General features: G+C 36.3%; 2 long non-coding RNA genes across 2 annotated transcripts; one reads left to right on the top strand and one right to left on the bottom strand.

The window, feature by feature from the left end:
- Positions 1-16,089: 16,089 nt before the first annotated feature.
- LOC128655245 (uncharacterized) lies at positions 16,090-17,214 on the top strand. The gene is made up of 3 exons (XR_008401742.1): positions 16,090-16,143; positions 16,336-16,392; positions 17,138-17,214. It is a non-coding gene; the product is annotated as an uncharacterized LOC128655245 (long non-coding RNA).
- Positions 16,319-18,736, bottom strand: LOC128655244 (uncharacterized). Its single transcript, XR_008401741.1, has 4 exons — positions 18,601-18,736; positions 18,053-18,252; positions 17,112-17,233; positions 16,319-16,400 (listed from the first exon to the last, which is right to left on the bottom strand). It is a non-coding gene; the product is annotated as an uncharacterized LOC128655244 (long non-coding RNA).
- Positions 18,737-18,999: the final 263 nt, after the last annotated feature.

Raw genomic sequence — 18,999 nt, 5'->3', positions numbered from 1 at the left:
TATGTGTATTGGGAGGGCAATAGGATAAGCCTCTACCCAAAATCCTTATCTTATATATTCCCTTCTTGAGTGTTTCTAATTTCTCTTTTTGTTTGGTTTTGCCTCTGCCTCTCCGTCCCCGTTTGGGAACGGTCTTTTTTTCCCGTTTTGGGGCTGCTTGGGGGGCAACTGCTGGTTCCTCCTCCATAGTGGAGCAAGGTTGGGTGCCCCTAAAAAAACCTCATTAGAGGTAGTGGCCTGATTCTCATGGTGTAAGATTTGGTTATTACCACTTCCAAACTGTCCTGAGTTGTTATCAGAATTAAAGGTTGAGAATCTATTCTGTACTGGGATCATATTGGGGTTATCATAGTGGTGCTGTGTGTTGTGTTGGTTGGAGGGAGTATAGCTACCTTGATAAGGTAGCTGTTTGTTATGATAGCTCCTAGCTTGATGATTGTCATCATTCCGACTATTCTGTCGTCTATCATGCTGCATATTGTGGTGATTCCTACTATACCCCAAGTTTTGGTAATTATTGGTGTTATGATGATGGTAATTACCTCCCTGATTCACATTCTGGCTGGTCGATTTTTTCTTATTATTACCCTTGCCATAAGATACTGTGGTCCAATCATCATTCTTATTATTGCGGGTATAGGTATGTACCTCACCCTTGCTATAGTCTTCCTCGTCTCTCTTTAGTTTTTTATTTTTAATAGCAATGATTTCCATTTGATATTCATCTACTGCTTTTATAGTTTGAGTATTTAATTTAGAGTATTCAGAGTGCTCTTTCAATGGTTCTAAATCCTTCTGTACAGTGTCTATTTGGATGGAAACCTCTGCTATTAATTTTTCCCTGTGGGCAATAAGGAGGTCAATAAGGTGGAAGGAACAATCGTCTAGGGCTTCATACCATTTGGTTAGAAGATCTGTGTCATTTTTAAAAGAGCAATTCTTAAATAGCCTCAAACCCCTAGGTATTTGCTTCTTCTCCTTATATTTCTTGAGACAATCAATATCCCACCAAAGTCTGTGTTCAGTTTTCAATAAATCTTCTAATTTAGAAAATAGATTTTCTACATTATTAGTGGGTGTAATGGTGGAGGAAAAATCTATGTAGTTGTTACCTTGTTGATGGCTTAATCTACGTTGATTCCTTTCAACAGATGACAACATATTGACGTGGGTATATACACCCAATATGTGGTTATCTGTCAAAAAATATTCTGATCAGTACAATATTTCTATAGAATTATAGATAGATAACAATTATGACATATATAACCAATGAGATTGATAAACAGTGGGATATTACCACCCCCAATTCCTGAGGTAAAAAGTCCACAGGTAAGAGTCCAAAACCAATTGGTAAACACAGGGAGTCCACAAATCCTTTTTACGAGTGGTGATGTAGTCCAGATCTCACCAAGTCAAGGGCTGCTCTCCAACCAATTCCAAACGAAATAGATCTGTTAAGAAAAAGCAACAAGAAAGAGGTGCCAATGGTGCAGATCAATAGAGATTTTCTTGTATACCAATAGTATGTGAACACAGGGTACTCACAATAAATGGAGGCACTCAATTGTGCCAGTCGACACAGGCTGGATTTTATCAGCAATCCAGCTGGCTGAACAAGGAAGCAGCTCTCTATCAGCATCCAACTGGAGAAAATCTAAAAAGGGCAGGCAAGGATAGAGGCGCCAATGGTGCAGATCAATGATGGTACAGATAGCAATAATAGCCAAATATACACAGGGTACTCAATTTATGTTGCTGATGCATTTAAATGAGCAAATATATTGCGTTATTTACACATTAAAGTTCACACTGATATCACTCTATATTAAATGACATTATGTCTTTAGCAATAGATCATACATGCACTTTTGAAATAATCAAGTTTATTTCCATTTTTATCACTACCTATACAGGTTTATTAAATATTATTTTTGAGAGCGATCACTCTTTTTGACACTAATATTATCCCGAATTTGGACCAATGGGGCACTCTGTTTACATTTACCACGGACCAATAGTGATCATCGCACTTACATAACATCCGTAAATAGGACCAATGTGACACACTGTGTACAATCCCCTAGGACCAATCAATATACTCCTGAGACTTAATGGGCGTCTTTCACGGCGCATTATCTACAACAACAGAATTAGAAGAACGTCTGATATAAGTATTCTGATTGGAAGCTTTACTTGCTAGTAAAAGGTGTTGAGCAGTTAGAATAATTGCAGATTTTTTGGCGCATTAAAACCTTTGATTGACGGCTGAATGGACTAATCCCAAGCCATCAGTATAGGTCGATTCATTACACTATGATTGATGGCCGATATATCCAATTAGAACCCTGAATTCACGAACATATGAAATTACCTTATGTTCATCACAAAAGTACTATGTCACTGGGAAATACTAATATATATACATACAATATAATAAATAGTAAGGTTAGAATATAGGTTATACATATAATATAGGTAATTATACACCCTACTGAGTATTTATATAACTTTATAACCATAGGGGCGGACCCATTGCAAATGAGGGATTCTGATTGGTTTTTGTGGTGCAAATTGTTGGGGGTGGGTTGTGGGTGTTTCTCTAGTAGCATAGCCCTATATAAGGAGTCAAAGATTTGTTTAGAAACATGCCTGAGGAAACAGTTTAACTGAGAAACGCGTCGCATGTATTCCTTATGTATCATTTACTTCTTTAACACTGTGATGAGTGGTAAACTTTTTTATATGTTTTAATAAATCCATTTTTTTATATATATCCACTCTCAGTGTTATGTATTGTACTTTCATGCTATGCTACTTTAGAGTGTTTTACACCCTGACACCCACGAATCAGCCATTACACCCTGGATCAGCCAGCTGGATTGCTGTTAAAATCCAGCCTGTCTCTATAGGCACAAGTGAGTGCCTTCAACAAATGTGAGTACCCTGTGTATATTTGGCTATTATTGCTATCTGTACCATCATTGATCTGCACCATTGGCGCCTCTATCCTTGCCTGCCCTTTTTAGATTTTCTCCAGTTGGATGCTGATAGAGAGCTGCTTCCTTGTTCAGCCAGCTGGATTGCTGATAAAATCCAGCCTGTGTCGACTGGCACAATTGAGTGCCTCCATTTATTGTGAGTACCCTGTGTTCACATACTATTGGTATACAAGAAAATCTCTATTGATCTGCACCATTGGCACCTCTTTCTTGTTGCTTTTTCTTATGTGATCATTCATACATGTGATGAATTGTCCTGAAATAAACAGACATGTGATAAAATGTGTAGAAATCATACCAAATATTGCAAAATACTTCATAAATATTCCATAATTTTGATAAATATAATCTTCTATATTTAAATTGTTTAAAATATTTATTTAATTTATATTTATCATCATTTGCTCTATGGCAAGAAATTTGTGGAAACGTGACCATCACATCTATACGAGCTTGTTGAATATCTTATTCCAAAATCGTGGGTATTAATATATATTGGCGCCCTTTTGCAACTATAACAGCCTCCAGTCTTCTTGTGGGAATTTGTACACATTGAGCCAAAAGAGCATTTGTGAGGTCATGGACTGATGTTGGATAAGAAGGTCTGGTTTGCATCCTCCCTCCTCCACCAAACTTTACTGTGGGCACTATGCATTATAGTAGCTAGCAATCTCTTTGCTTCCACACCCAGATAATTCCATCAGACTTATAGATAGTGAAGCATGATTCTTCACTTCCTAGCACATTTTCTCTGCTCCAGAGTCCTGTTTTGGTGGCTTTATACCATTGCAGCTAGACATGTGCGCGGTCTAAAAATCTGTTTCGTTTCGTTTCGTTTCGATTCGTTTTTTATTTTTTCGGCTCGGTTCGGTCAAATCAATTCGGTAATGCCTTCTTATTCGTTTCGGTACCGTTCGTAGTTTCGTTAATTCGTTCTTTCGGATGCATTCGTAACCGCAATTCGAATTTCGGACAGATACGTAATTTCGGTCAGATACGTAATTTCGGACCGATACGTAATTTCGTTCCGAATTTAAATTCGGTCCGAATATTAATTTCTTACGTTTTGTAATTTCGTATACGATACGGTTCGATTATTTCTGATACATTCGATTTGTTTTTCTAATCGATTTGATATTATTTAATCATATCAAATATTATTCCTAAATGAAATGTATATTGTATTCCACTTTTAAATGACTGTAATATATTAACAACAATAATAAATGTATTTGTAATTGTAATATGTCATTTATTTTATTTTAAAGTTTTTAAACACTATCTTTATAATTAATTATTTATACTGTGTGTGCAGTGTGCAGCCAATCATGCAGCCTAATTATGCTTGCATCACTCCTGCAGTCTGCACACTATAGCCACACCCATGTAACATATCTTATTCTTAAATTTTTTTGTGAGTTGAAGACTGAAGACAGAGAGCAGGTTGTTGGAGAGAATGTCTGAATGAGATAGCGACAGTGTAGCTAGGGAGAGTAGTACTAGAGGTAGGGATAGGGACCGTGGAGAAGGTAATAGGGATAGTGATAGAGGTAAGGAATCTAGGCGTCGGATTCATCATAGGGATAGGATTAGGCAGTTTAAGGACCTAGTTGGTAGTACTAGTACTACTAGGCTAGGTAGGGACAAGGAGAGGCATGGTGAGCACACCAGTGCCAAAAAACATATTAGTAAGCGGAGGAGGCCACTTACAACAAGTTCCTCTGAGTCTGATGCTATTGAAGAGCGTGCTGCCACATCACCAAGGCACAGAGGGCCAATTTTTACAGCCGATGAAAATTGGTGCCTAGTGTCAGCTGTGCTCAAAGTCAGGCACATTTTATTTTCATCAAGTGTTTCCTCGTCGGCCAAGCAAGCGGCATGGGACACTGTTTGCGATGCTGTCTTCGCAGTTGGGGGAGTGGAGCGTACAGCCGCCTGTGTCAAGCACCGGTAAGTTTTCAAAAACAATTTTCTTTTATAGTAAAAATTAACTAACTCTAGTTAGCCTGTGTGTACATACTACACAGGCCAAAATGTGTAAACTAAAGAAATACATTCAATTTAATATTATTTTTCATTGTCATGGCATCTTTATTTGAAAAAGCAGGAATGTAAGTCAAGCTTAAAGCCAGGGATAGTAAACTCTGAAAATATATTTCATGATTCTGCTAGAGCATTTATTTGTTAATCAACTTTCTAATGACTCCTATTTTATTATTAATTAGTCTTTTTTCTCTTATCTTTATTTGAAATTGTAGCTTGATAATTTAAGGACAGGACATAGCCGTCCCATTTTTTGTTTTAGTACCCCCTGGCGAGCTTTTGAGATTGGTGGCAACTGGCAACATTTATTAAACCAATTCTGCACCTAAAAAATGCTCATTCCTGCTTTCAAATAAAGATTCCATGTGAATGAAGAATTAATGACTTACTCTTAAATTATATAATTGTTTAAATTTTCATCTCTATCTTGAAATAACATTTTTGTGTTTACTATTTTATTAATTATCCATTTAAGGCCTTTTTTATAATATATACAGAATTAAAGATGGAAACTTTGCCCAAAAAATACCAAATATATTCTTTTTTTGGATTATATATATTTTACTTCTCATGATTTATAAATAAAGGCAAGGGATAAACTTTAATCCACTTTATGGGGCACAAAGGCAGATTCAAACTTAAAGGGACACTTAACCAAAATTATTTTTCTTTCATGTAATTAGCAAGAGTCCATGAGCTAGTGACGTATGGGATATACATTCCTACCAGGAGGGGCAAAGTTTCCCAAACCTTAAAATGCCTATAAATACACCCCTCACCACACCCACAATTCAGTTTTACAAACTTTGCCTCCGATGGAGGTGGTGAAGTAAGTTTGTGCTAGATTCTACGTTGATATGCGCTCCGCAGCAAGTTGGAGCCCGGTTTTCCTCTCAGCGTGCAGTGAATGTCAGAGGGATGTGAGGAGAGTATTGCCTATTTGAATGCAGTGATCTCCTTCTACGGGGTCTATTTCATAGGTTCTCTGTTATCGGTCGTAGAGATTCATCTCTTACCTCCCTTTTCAGATCGACGATATACTCTTATATATACCATTACCTCTGCTGATTCTCGTTTCAGTACTGGTTTGGCTTTCTACAAACATGTAGATGAGTGTCCTGGGGTAAGTAAATCTTATTTTCTGTGACACTCTAAGCTATGGTTGGGCACTTTGTTTATAAAGTTCTAAATATATGTATTCAAACATTTATTTGCCTTGACTCAGAATGTTCAACATTCCTTATTTTTCAGACAGTCAGTTTCATATTTGGGATAAATGCATTTGTTTCAATAATTTTTTCTTACCTAAAAAAATTTGACTTTTTCCCTGTGGGCTGTTAGGCTCGCGGGGGCAGAAAATGCTTCATTTTATTGCGTCATTCTTGGCGCGGACTTTTTTGGCGCAAATTTTTTTTTTCTGTTTCCGGCGTCATACGTGTCGCCGGAAGTTGCGTCATTTTTTGACGTTTTTTTGCGTCAAAAATGTCGGCGTTCCGGATGTGGCGTCATTTTTGGCGCCAAAAGCATTTAGGCGCCAAATAATGTGGGCGTCTTTTTTGGCGCTAAAAAATATGGGCGTCACTTTTGTCTCCACATTATTTAAGTCACATTATTTATTGCTTCTGGTTGCTAGAATCTTGTTCACTGGCATTTTTTTCCCATTCCTGAAACTGTCATTTAAGGAATTTGATCAATTTTGCTTTATATGTTGTTTTTTTCTTTTACATATTGCAAGATGTTCCACGTTGCAACTGAGTCAGAAGATACTTCAGGAAAATCACTGCCCAGTGCTGGAGCTACCAAGCTAAGTGTATCTGCTATAAACTTTTGGTATCTGTTTCTCCAGCTGTTGTTTGTATTGCATGTCATGTCAAACTTATTAATGCAGATAAAATTTCCTTTAGTACTGTTACATTACCTGTTGCTGTTCCGTCAACATCTAATTTTCAGAGTGTTCCTGATAACATAAGAGATTTTATTTTTTAAATCCATTAAGAAGGCTATGTCTGTTATTTCTCCTTCTAGTATACATAAAAGTCTTTTAAAACTTCTCTTTTTTCAGATGAATTTTTAAATGAACATCATCATTCTGATACTGATAATGGTTCTTCTGGTTCAGAGGTTTCTGTCTCAGAGGTTGATGCTGATAAATCTTTGTATTTGTTCAAGATGGAATTTATTCGTTCTTTACTTAAAGAAGTATTATTTGCATTAGAAATAGAGGATTCTGGTCCTCTTGATACTAAATGTAAACGTTTAAATAAGGTTTTTAAATCTCCTGTAGTTATTCCAGAAGTGTTTTATCTCCCTGATGCTATTTCTGAAGTAATTTCCAGGGAATGGAATAATTTGGGTAATTTATTTACTCCTTCTAGACGTTTAAGCAATTATATCCTGTGCCATCTGACAGATTAGATTTTTTTGGGACAAAAATCCCTAAGGTTATGGGGCTGTCTCTACTCCTGCTAATGTACTACTATTCCTACGGCAGAGAGTACTTCATTTAAGGATCCTTTAGATAGGAAAATTGAATCCTTTCTAAGAAAAGCTTACTTATGTTCAGGTAATCTTCTTAGACCTGCTATATTTTTAGCGGATGTTGCTGCAGCTTCAACTTTTTGGTTAGAAGCTTTAGCGCAACAAGTAACAGATCATAATTTTATAGCATTATTATTATTCTATAACATGCTAATAATTTTATTGGTGATACCATCTTTTGATATCATTAGAGTTGATGTCAGGTATATGTCTCTAGCTATTTTAGCTAGAAAATCTTTATGGATTAAACTTGGAATGCTGATATGTCTTCTAAGTCAACTTTGCTTTCCCTTTCTTTCCAGGGTAAATAATCATTTTCGTTCCTTTCCTCACAACAAGGAACAAAAGCCTGATCCTTCATCCTCAGGAGCGGTATCAGTTTGGAAACTATTTCCAGTTTGGAATATATCCAAGCCTTATAGAAACCTATAGCCAGCTCCTAAGTACCTATGAAGGTGTGGCCCTTATTCCAGCTCAGCTGGTATGGGGCAGATTACGTTTTCTTCAAAGAAATTTGGATCAATTCCGTTCTCAATCTCTGGTTTCAGAACATTGTTTCAGAAAGGTACAGAATTGGCTTCAAGTTAAGGCCTCCTGCTAAGAGATTTTTTTCTTTCCCGTGTCCCAGTTAACACAGCAAAGGCTCAGCATTTCTGAAATGTGTTTCAGATCTAGAGTTGGCTGGAGTATTTATGCCAGTTCCAGTTCTGGAACAGGGGCTGGGGTTTTATTTTATCTCTTCATTGTACCAAAGAAGGTCAATTCCTTCAGACCAGTTCCGGATCTATCATTATTGAATCGTTATGTTAGGATACCAACATTCAAGATGGTTACTGTAGGACTATCCTGCCTTTTGTTTAGCAAGGGCATTATATGTCTACAATAGATTTACAGGATGTGTATCTGCATATTCCGATTCATCCAGATCACTTTTAGTGTCTGAGATTCTCTTTTTAGACAAGCATTACCAGTTTTTTGGCTCTACCGTTTGGCCTAGCCTCAGTTCCAAGAATTTTTTTCAAAGGTTCTCGGTGCCCTTCTTTCTGTAATCAGAGAACAGGGTTTTGGTATTTCCTTATTTGGACGATATCTTGGTACTTGCTCAGTCTTCTCATTTTCGAAGAATCTCATACGAATCGACTTGTGTTGTTTCTTCAAGTTCATGGTTGGAGGATCAATTTACCAATCAATTCATTGATTCCTCAGACAAGGGTAACCTTTTTAGGTTTCTAGATAGATTCAGTGTCTATGACTCTGTCCTTGTCAGACAAGAGAAGTTTAACATTGATATCAGCTTGTCAAAACCTTCAGTCACAATCATTCCCTTTGGTAGCCTTATGCATGGAAATGTTGGGTCTTAGGACTGCCGCATCAGATGCGATCTCCTTTGCTCGTTTTCACATGCGACCTCTTCAGCTCTGTATGCTGAACCAATGGTGCAGGGATTACTCAAAGATATCTCAAATAATATCTCTCTGACATGGTGGACAGATCACCATCGTTTAGTTCAGGGGGCTTCTTGTTCTTCCGACCTGGACTATAATCTCAACAGATGCAAGTCTTACAGGTTGGGGAGCTGTGTGGGGGTATCTGACGGCACAAGGGGTTTGGGAATCTCAGGAGGTGAGATTTCCGATCAATATTTTGGAACTCCGTGCAATTTTCAGAGCTCTTCAGTCTTGTTGTTCATTTGTTTTCAGATAGACAATGTCACAACTGTGGCATACATCAATCATCAAGGAGGGACTCACAGTCCTCTGGCTATGAAAGAAGTATCTCGAATTTTGGTTTGGGCGGAATCCAGCTCCTGTCTAATCTCTGCGGTTCATATCCCAGGTATGGACAATTGGAAAGCGGATTATCTCAGTCGCCAAAACGTTGCATCCGGGCGAATGGTCTCTTCACCCAGAGGTATTTCTTCAGATTATTCAAATGTGGGAACTTCCAGAAATAGATCTGATGGCTTCTCATCTAAACAAGAAACTTCCCAGGTATCTGTCCAGATCCCGGGATCCTCAGGCGGAGGCAGTGGATGCATTATCACTTCCTTGGAAGTATCATCCTGCCTATATCTTTCCGCCTCTAGTTCTTCTTCCAAGAGTAATCTCCAAGATTCTGAAGGAATGCTCGTTTGTTCTGCTGGTAGCTCCGGCATGGCCTCACAGGTTTTGGTATGCGGATCTTGTCCGGATGGCCTCTTGCCAACCGTGGACTCTTCCATTAAGACCAGACCTTCTGTCTCAAGGTCCTTTTTTCCATCAGGATCTGAAATCCTTAAATTTAAAGGTATGGAGATTGAACGCTTGATTCTTGGTCAAAGAGGTTTCTCTGACTCTGTGATTAATACTATGTTTCAGGCTCGTAAATCTGTATCCAGAGAGATATATTATAGAGTCTGGAAGACTTATATTTCTTGGTGTCTTTCTCATCATTTTTCTTCGCATTCTTTTAGAATACCGAGAATATTACAGTTTCTTCAGGATGGTTTAGATAAGGGTTTGTCCGCAAGTTCCTTGAAAGGACAAATCTCTGCTCTTTCTGTTCTTTTTCACAGAAAGATTGCTATTCTTCCTGATATTCATTGTTTTGTACAAGCTTTGGTTCGTATAAAGCCTGTCATTAAGTCAATTTCTCCTCCTTGGAGTTTGAATTTGGTTCTGGGGGCTCTTCAAGCTCCTCCATTTGAACCTATGCATTCATTGGACATTAAATTACTTTCTTGGAAAGTTTTGTTCCTTTTGGCCATCTCTTCTGCCAGAAGAGTTTCTGAATTATCTGCTCTTTCTTGTGAGTCTCCTTTTCTGATTTTTCATCAGGATAAGGCGGTGTTGCGAACTTCTTTTGAATTTTTACCTAAGTTGTGAATTCCAACAACATTAGTAGAGACATTGTGGTTCCTTCATTATGTCCTAATCCTAAGAATTCTAAGGAGAAATCGTTGCATTCTTTGGATATTGTTAGAGCTTTGAAATATTATGTTGAAGCTACTAAGTCTTTCTGAAAGACTTCTAGTTTATTTGTTATCTTTTCCGGTTCTAGAAAGGCCAGAAAACTTCTGCCATTTCTTTGGCATCTTGGTTGAAATCTTTAATTCATCTTGCCTATGTTGAGTCGGGTAAAACTCCGCCTCAGAGGATTACAGCTCATTCTACTAGGTCAGTTTCTACTTCCTGGGCGTTTAGGAATGAAGCTTCGGTTGATCAGATTTGCAAAGCGGCAACTTGGTCCTCTTTGCATACTTTTACCAAATTCTACCATTTTGATGTATTTTCTTCTTCTGAAGCAGTTTTTGGTAGAAAAGTACTTCAGGCAGCGGTTTCAGTTTGAATCTTCTGCTTATGTTTTTCATTAAACTTTATTTTGGGTGTGGATTATTTTCAACAGGAATTGGCTGTCTTTATTTTATCCCTCCCTCTCTAGTGACTCTTGTGTGGAAAGATCCACATCTTGGTTAGTCATTATCCCATACGTCACTAGCTCATGGACTCTTGCTAATTACATGAAAGAAAACATAATTTATGTAAGAACTTACCTGATAAATTCATTTATTTCATATTAGCAAGAGTCCATGAGGCCCGCCCTTTTTTGTGGTGGTTATGATTTTTTTGTATAAAGCACAATTATTCCAATTCCTTATTTTATATGCTTTCGCACTTTTTTCTTATCACCCCACTTCTTGGCTATTCGTTAAACTGAATTGTGGGTGTGGTGAGGGGTGTATTTATAGGCATTTTAAGGTTTGGGAAACTTTGCCCCTCCTGGTAGGAATGTATATCCCATACGTCACTAGCTCATGGACTCTTGCTAATATGAAAGAAATGAAATTATCAGGTAAGTTCTTACATAAATTATGTTATTTCTCGATTCCGATAGAGCATCAATATTTATTTTTATCAAGTTTCTAATTTACTCCTATTATCAAATTTTCTGTGTTCTCTTGGGGGTCAATGTATTAATGTGCGAGGGGAAATGATACGATGAAGCGTATCATGTCCGCCGCACATCGATAAATGACAGCTGCTTCATAACTTTTCCTGCGAGCCTCAGGGGCATGAAGCCCCGTATTGAGCTTGATAAATTAACCCCTTGGTAACTATCTCTTTATTGGAAAAAGAATGAATGTAAGCCTATGAGCCAGCCCATCCTTGGGTCAGTACCTGGGTACTGCTTGATGATTGTTGGCTAAATGTTGCCACCAATCAGCAATCGCTATCCAAGATGCTGAACCAAAAATTGTTCCATTTCTTAAAGGGACAGTCTATTTAAAATTAAACTTTCATGATTCAGATAGGGCATGCAATTTTAAACAACTTTCCAATTTACTTCTATTATCTAATTTGCTAAATTCTTTAGATATCCTTTGTTGAATAAGTAGCAATGCACATGTGTGAGCCAATCACACAAGGCCTTTAGGTGCAGCAACCAATCAGCAGCTACTGAACATATCTAGATCTGCTTTTCAGCAAGTGATATCAAGAGAATGAAGCAAATTAGATAATAGAAGTAAATTAGAAAGTTGTTTAAAATGACATTCTCTTTCTAAATTAAGAAATAAAAAAATTGGCTTTCATGTCCCTTTAAGCTTTACAATTATTTACATTCCTTCTTTTTCAAATCAAGCTCCAAGGAGACTGACTAAATATTAATAAAAAAAAATAATAGTATTACATTTTATTAAAATTCTATGCTCTACCCGAATCTTGAAATTAAAAATTTGTCTTCAGTGTGCCTTTAAATATTCATTTATAAAAAAAATTATACTTATCAATTTATTATCAAATTCACTTTGAGCAGCACCGTCCTCATGCTTTTCTCGTGCAGTTTTCTATACTCTCCACTGCACATTCAGCGTTGGTTGTATTATTTTTTAAGTCCAGGTATGTTTTTCTCATGCTGCAGTCTCACTCTCTTGTTATGTGCATGACTGCATCAGACAAACATACCTGTCCTTATAATATAAATATCTTATTGTTAGAGGACCGCTCATGCTGCAGTCTCACTCTCTAGTATGTGCATGACAGCATCAGCTAAACATACCTGTCCTTATAATATAAATATCTTATTGTTAAAGGACCGCTCATGCTGTTTAATAAATAACATAATTAAGAAGTAGCTATAGCTAATAAAAATACAATGCAATTCTAACACTTCATTAAAATCTATACAATTATTTTTATACCAATTATATTTGTTTATGGTCACCTGTATATGTGACAGATATCATCCAATCACAGACTATGGGGCATATGTTGTATCAAGCTCCGAATGGAGCTTGATGCCCCGTGTTTCTGGCGAGCCTGCAGGCTCACCAGAAACAGCAGTTATGAGCAGCGGTCACAAAGACCGCTGCTCCATAACCTGTCCGCCTGCTCTGAGCAGGCGGACAAAACTCGCAACAACACAACCCGATCGAGTTGATTAACACCCCCCTACTGGCGTCCTATAGTCCGCGAGTATGCAGGGGGCGGCGTTGCACCAGCGGCTCTTGTGAGCTGCTGGTGCAATGCTGAATAGGTCGAGCGCATTGCTCGCCGTATTCAGCGAGGTCTGTCGGACCTGATCCGCTATGTTGGATCAGGTCCGCCAGACCTTGATAAATATGCCCTATATGTATACCCTGTGAGCTTCTGCACATGCTCACGAAGTTATTACATAAAAAGACTGTAAATAAAATGTATATAAATGAATTAAATTATTAAATGTATATATTTAAAACGACATGAATCAATGTTTCTTGAACTTTCTTCCACGATTCATATAGATAATAAAATTTTAATTAAATAACTTTCAAAATAACGTATATTATTTGATTATCTTCCTTCTCTTATCATTTGTTGAAATGTTTTTTCTAGGCAAGCTTTGGAGCAGCAGAGAAGCTATTTTCTCGCTGTTGATTGGTGGCTGCACAGTGCATATACATATATTTCAATTTTGATTGGCTCAACCAGGTGATTTGTTAGAAATTATTCGTGCATTGCTGCTCCTTCAATAAATGATACCAAGAGAATGAAATTAATTAGAAAATCAAAGTAAATGCTAAATGTTTTGAAAATGATATCCTCTATCTGAATCAGGCAAAATATTTTGTTTTCTTTTCATTTCCCCTTAACTTTCCAATTATCTGATTCTGATCTAGCTGATTCAGAATCAGAAAACTTTATTTTCACTTTATAGTCCATTTCAATGTATAACAGATAAGCAAAGACTACTGTACTAACTTTACCAAAAAAAAACCAATTTATTTGTTACATAACTAAATTTTACATTCATATAAAACAACAATAACCTGTGAATTTATATATATATATTTCTATTAATCATTATCTATCCATCTCTATAATATAACTTTTTACAACAAAAAAAATCCGTGGTAAAGGTCAGGCACTGTCATTCCTTTCCAATAGCTCCGCTGGTATTCTTTGGATGTATCTGATGCAAAATGTAATAAATCCTTATTTTCAAATAAAGTCAGTATAGTTTATCAATAACCAAAAATATGTTTTTATTTTATTTATAGGTATTATGATTGCAGGGCCATTGTAAAAAAGAAAATGTCATTGATGCACTCCACAAAGAGAGTGCGTTTTAACAGTTGGGAGATGGAGATGCGGGACAAGCTTCTTGAAGAGGCTGTTGTCACTGGAGAAGGAAGTGTCACTGGAGAAGGAAGCTCAAGTAGGAGAGACAAATCTGTCAGGGAAAAGAGAGATGGTGAGTAAAATTATATATACGATTACTTTGATTACTTTGCATGGGTGTGGAAATAAAAACCAAAAAAAAATGGAATAAAGTGGAATACAAGACAATCGATTTATCCTTTAGCTATTACAATTTCCCTTTTTTTTTTTTTTTTTTAAACAAATAAAGAAAGACCCATATCTGTAAGGCCAAAAAATCATGTATGACAGGAGTTGCATTCTAGGCAGCATATATAGTTACATAAACATATTTCAAAACTCAATTTCCATCATCCACATACATTGCTTGTGTATGTGAATTGTGAATGTGAAAGATGGAATATGAATGCATCTGGCATAGTTGTATATGAGAGAATCAAAATCACACTTTTTATAAGTCTGGTGAGGTAGCTTGATTGTCAAAATGCCATGACTACAAAAGCCTGTTCAAAGATACAAATGTTCAAATCCCAGCAGGGCCAACTCAGCCCTTAATCCTTTTGATGTCGCTCAAATGAGTACCATTACATTTCTTAATAATAACAACTATAACTATCCAACAGCCGATTTTTTTAAATTTTGAGAGTGAGCACTGAAAATGACCTTCAAGACTTTGAGTACCACTGTGAGAAAGGCGCTATATAAATAATAATTATATATATATATCATCCTTCTCCCTCACCATGGCCCTTCTTTTGTGTTCCCCTCACTCCCCTATGCCCCTTCATTTGTTGTTCCTCTATATCCTTTTTCCTCATGTCATCTTTCTTCTCTTTCCCTCCCAAGGCCCTTTTTTTTTTCTTTCCCTACCTCACCAATACCTGAATTTTATACGCTGTGGCCTTTGCATCCTTTTTTCTGTAATGTGACTTCAAAAATTTAAAATATAAAAAATCAACCATGACCTTAAATGCCTATTAGGGTCTGTTGACAATATTTTCTATATATATTTCACTACCTGGCCTGTATAGGTTTATATTTACATTATGATTCACTCATCACTAACAACTTTTGTCCACTAATACACGTGTTAGACTTACCTGTCTCTTATCCTTGATGTTTTCCAGATCAACGAAAATACTCTGCAGGCCGATCATCAGCCCCAAGCACGTCTCAGCCAAGTTCTGGTAAGTACCTAAATAAGGAATACAAAGTAGGTTTTAGAATAAAAAGAATGGATTGAAGATTAGATTTCTACTCCCAGAGTATTACATTCAAATAGTAGTACCCTGTCCCAGTTCCCTAGCCCATCACTAATAACTATTGTTCACTAATACACATGTTAGACTTACCTGTCTCTTATCCTTGATGTTTTCCAGATCACCGAAAAAAATCTGCAGGGCGATCATCAGCCCCAAGCACTGATCAGCCTAGTTCTGGTAAGTATCTAAATAAGTAATACAAAGTAGGTTGTAGAATAAAAAAAATGGATTGAAGATTAGATTTCTACTCCCAGAGTATTACATTCAAATAGTAGTACCTTGTCCCAGTTCCCTAGCCCATCACTAATAACTATTGTTCACTAATACACGTGTTACACTTACCTGTCTCTTATCCTTGATGTTTTCCAGATCACCGAAAAAAATCTGCAGGGCGATCATCAGCCCCAAGCACTGATCAGCCTAGTTCTGGTAAGTATCTAAATAAGTAATACAAAGTAGGTTGTAGAATAAAAAAAATGGATTGAAGATTAGATTTCTACTCCCAGAGTATTACATTCAAATAGTAGTACCCTGTCCCAGTTCCCTAGCCCATCACTAATAACTATTGTTCACTAATACACGTGTTACACTTACCTGTCTCTTATCCTTGATGTTTTCCAGATCACCGAAAAAAATCTGCAGGGCGATCATCAGCCCCAAGCACTGATCAGCCTAGTTCTGGTAAGTATCTAAATAAGTAATACAAAGTAGGTTGTAGAATAAAAAAAATGGATTGAAGAATAGATTTCTACTCCCAGAGTATTACATTCAAATAGTAGTACCCTGTCCCAGTTCCCTAGCCCATCACTAATAACTATTGTTCACTAATACACGTGTTACACTTACCTGTCTCTTATCCTTGATGTTTTCCAGATCACCGAAAAAAATCTGCAGGGCGATCAGCCCCAAGCACGCCTCAGCCTAGTTCTGGTAAGTACCTAAATAAGAAATACAAACATAGGTTTTAGAAAAAAATAGATGTATTGAAGATTCAAAATGTATCCTGTCCCAGTTCACTAGCCCTGTTACCTTTTTATTGGAAAGTTACTTTCCATGATCAAGTGTTGTGCTTCAAGATATAATGAACCAAACATTTTTCTTTCATGATTTCATACTAGAATCTGCTAGAACAGCAAATGAACCTACTTAATTACAGTATCTGATAATCAATTTTTCTTTGTTTTCTAATATTATCTTTGTTTTAGAAATCAATAATGTAAGCCTGGTCCACGTTTGTTTTTTTTTTCTTTCCAACCCATGCATAGTGGCATAGTGCTTGCTTACATTCTTTATTTATAAAATAACAATAATAAGAAGACAACAAAACAAATGTTATGATAGGACTATACATTTATAATGCTGCTTTATATTTCCTGCTCTTTCAAAATATTGAAAGTCAAATATTTGTTTAATTATCCATTGTATCTCGATTTTAATATAATGACTTTCATCAGCCTGATAAGGATTCTGCCGGCCATCCACTTGTTGCGACTATCAGCTGACCATTCTCTGCTAAATGTATGGCACACTATTCACCTTTTCATTAAAAAAAAATTTTTTTAATGCTTTACAATTTTTAAAAATAAAAATAAAATTCCAAATAAATATTGATGTCTTCACACAAACTTATTATCTATAATTTAGTATACCTTGGCTTGTGCTGATTTTATTCTAGATTTAACAGCGTTAGTAACTCGGATTCGGATCCCACCAGTAGCAGCCTTCGGAAGTGGAGAGATGCCCACTACTCCTCCACGTAAGTTATAACAAACTGAAAATGTAAACAAACAAGACAGGCAAAAATTATCGACATTTTATGTAATTAAGCCTTTACTATATCAAAAATAATCAGCTACAAATGATTTATAACGCAATTTTTATACAAATAAATTTATTAAAGGGATACTAAATAAAAAAAAATTCTTTCATGATTCAGATAGAGCATGAGATTTTAAGCACCTTTCTAATTTACTCCTACTATCAATTTGTCTTTGTTCTCATGCTATCTTGATTTGAAAAAGCAGTACTGTAAGCTTTAGAGCCGGACCATTTATTGTTCAGCACCTGGGTAGCACTTTCTGATTTGTGGCTAAATGTAGCAAACCAATCAGCAAGCTCTACCAAGGTGCTGAACTAAAAATGATCCGGGTCCTAACCTTTTATTAATGCTTTTTCTAATCAAGATAACATGAGAACAAAGAAAAATTGATAATAATAGGAGTAAATTAGAAAGTGGCTTAAAATTGCATGTTCTGTCATAATCATGAAAGAAAAGATGTGGGGTTAGTATCCCTTTAATTGAATATAACTTTTATTTAGATTTGACAGAGAGATAAAATCGGTCCATCCTGGATATTAAAATATATTTGAGCGAATAATGTATAATAAAAGTTTGTGGAAAGTCTGTTGCTGTATTTTTCTTAGATATTATGGAAGAAATATTTTAGCGAGAGTCTTTCTATGTCTGTACAACATGTCTACAAATACATTGGTTTTCATACAACAAAATAATATTTGATTACTGTTTCATCGATTTCAGAACTACGCGGCATTTCTGCAGGTGGAAGCCATAGCAGTCAACTGCATTCACCTGTTCTTTGTGTAGAGGGAAGTCCTGTTGAAAATATTCAAGCAACATGCTTTTCACCATCGTCATCTGTCATCGTTGACCAAACATCAACAGAAGACCATGCCCCCATTGTGGATGAGCAGACAGCCCAGACTCAAGCTCCTCAACTGGAAGAACAACATCGGTATAGCCGTACGGAAGAATTACTTCTGGAAAATTTGCTGGCAACAAAAAAATTAACAAAAGCGGTCAACAATATGAGAAAAGATGTCCATAGACACATAGACAGGGCATTAGCCCGTGTCAACAGAGATCAGAGGCAAGCAATTGATCAAATGCACGAATCCATATTGGATGCAATATATCTGAATCTACACAATGTTTCCTGACCTGAAACATAGATAGAACTTTATTATATAACTTAATTTTATGACTCACACTTGTGATACTTATATTATTTTACAAAGTTTAAAAATTGAAAGTTACATTAAAAACCGTCTTTATGAGCAGCACTCCATGCCGGTTTAATAAAAATTATTTTGAAGTAAACATGTATTGATAATTCTTACCCGTGAACTCCTTGTAGCATCCTCTTTTTTAAGGTCTGTCTCCTCCCTCAAAGTCAAGTCTACAGTTTTTCTTTAGAATTCTATGAAAAACATGAGAAAGAAACACAGAATATTTTATTAATAAATGTAAATAAATTATGGAATGTGTGGATTAAGTGGTAAATTTAAAAGTCACTCACTTGTTTGTGCCTCTGGGCAAAGCATTACTATTATTGTTTTTTTTTCTTATGAGGAGCGGACTTCCAGAATGACAACACTGTCCTAGAGATTAACCGTATTTTTTTGCGTATGGTAGCTGCTGGCTGATTGTTCAATTTATATTTTTTTGGATCACTAATATTTTTTCTTACTGCACAAAAATATTATTCTTAGTTGTAATTCAATGTTTTTTTTCTTAAA

Source organism: Bombina bombina, chromosome 4, assembly GCF_027579735.1.
Source record: "Bombina bombina isolate aBomBom1 chromosome 4, aBomBom1.pri, whole genome shotgun sequence".
Classification (NCBI taxonomy): domain Eukaryota; kingdom Metazoa; phylum Chordata; class Amphibia; order Anura; family Bombinatoridae; genus Bombina; species Bombina bombina.
Note: the sequence above shows the minus strand (reverse complement) of the source record. Positions and strands in the feature narration are given on the sequence as shown.